General features: G+C 44.8%; 1 protein-coding gene across 1 annotated transcript in view; it reads right to left on the bottom strand.

Annotated features, from left to right (window-relative positions):
- Positions 1-537: 537 nt before the first annotated feature.
- sv2ba (synaptic vesicle glycoprotein 2Ba) overlaps positions 538-1,532 on the bottom strand; it is a 57,296-nt gene continuing 56,301 nt past the window's right edge. Inside the window, exon 13 of the mRNA XM_045708845.1 lies at positions 538-1,532. This exon is cut by the window's right edge and continues 1,718 nt beyond it. The gene's annotated coding sequence lies outside the window, so the exon portion shown is untranslated.

Below are 1,532 nucleotides of genomic sequence, written 5' to 3'. Positions count from 1 at the left end.
GGACCAGGGTTGGGCTGTTGGGGATACTGGAGGACCAGGGTGGTACTGGAGGACCAGGGTTGGGCTGTTGGGGATACTGGAGGACCAGGGGGGTACTGGAGGACCAGGGTTGGGATGTTGGGGGTACTGGAGGACCAGGGTTGGGCTGTTGGGGGTACAGGAGGACCAGGGGGTTGGGGGGTACTGGAGGACCAGGGGGGTACTGGAGGACCAGGGTTGGGGGGTACTGGAGGACCAGGGTTGGGGGGTACTGGAGGACCAGGGTTGGGGGGTACTGGAGGACCAGGGTTGGGGGGTACTGGAGGACCAGGGTTGGGGGGGTACTGGGGTACTGGAGGACCAGGGTTGGGGGGGTACTGGAAGACCAGGGTTGGGGTGTACTGGAGGACCAGGGTTGGGGGGTACTGGAGGACCAGGGTTGGGGGGGTACTGGAGGACCAGAGTTGGGAAACACTGCTGTAAACAATACTTAGCGACTTTAAAAACAGAGTAAAATATAAAAATGTCTAAACTCAGATTTTCACATAATTTTAGAAAAAAAGTATTACATTGTCATGGCAACAGACAACCAAGACATGATTTACTAGAATCAGAATCTAGAACACAGTTCTTCTGGAAAAGGAGAGACTGAACACAGACTAGACAGGATTTAATAGAATCAATATCGTTCTACTGGAAAAGTAGAGACTGAACACAGACTAGACAGGATTTAATAGAATCAATATCGTTCTACTGGAAAAGTAGAGACTGAACACAGACTAGACAGGATTTAGTAGAATCAGTAGCTAGAACACAGTTCTTCTGGAAAAGGAGAGACTGAACACAGACTAGACAGGATTTAATAGAATCAATATCGTTCTACTGGAAAAGTAGAGACTGAACACAGACTAGACAGGATTTACTAGAATCAATATCGTTCTACTGGAAAAGTAGAGACTGAACACAGACTAGACAGGATTTAGTAGAATCAGTAGCTAGAACACAGTTCTTCTGGAAAAGGAGAGACTGAACACAGACTAGACAGGATTTAATAGAATCAATATCGTTCTACTGGAAAAGTAGAGACTGAACACAGACTAGACAGGATTTAGTAGAATCAGTAGCTAGAACACAGTTCTTCTGGAAAAGGAGAGACTGAACACAGACTAGACAGGATTTAATAGAATCAATATCGTTCTACTGGAAAAGTAGAGACTGAACACAGACTAGACAGGATTTAATAGAATCAATATCGTTCTACTGGAAAAGTAGAGACTGAACACAGACTAGACAGGATTTACTAGAATCAGTAGCTAGAACACAGTTCTTCTGGAAAAGGAGAGACTGAACACAGACTAGACAGGATTTAATAGAATCAATATCGTTCTACTGGAAAAGTAGAGACTGAACACAGACTAGACAGGATTTAGTAGAATCAGTAGCTAGAACACAGTTCTTCTGGAAAAGGAGAGACTGAACACAGACTAGACAGGATTTAATAGAATCAATATCGTTCTACTGGAAAAGGAGAGACTGAACACAGACTAGACAGG

This window comes from Salmo salar, chromosome ssa26 (genome assembly GCF_905237065.1).
Source record: "Salmo salar chromosome ssa26, Ssal_v3.1, whole genome shotgun sequence".
Taxonomy (NCBI): domain Eukaryota; kingdom Metazoa; phylum Chordata; class Actinopteri; order Salmoniformes; family Salmonidae; genus Salmo; species Salmo salar.
Note: the sequence above shows the minus strand (reverse complement) of the source record. Positions and strands in the feature narration are given on the sequence as shown.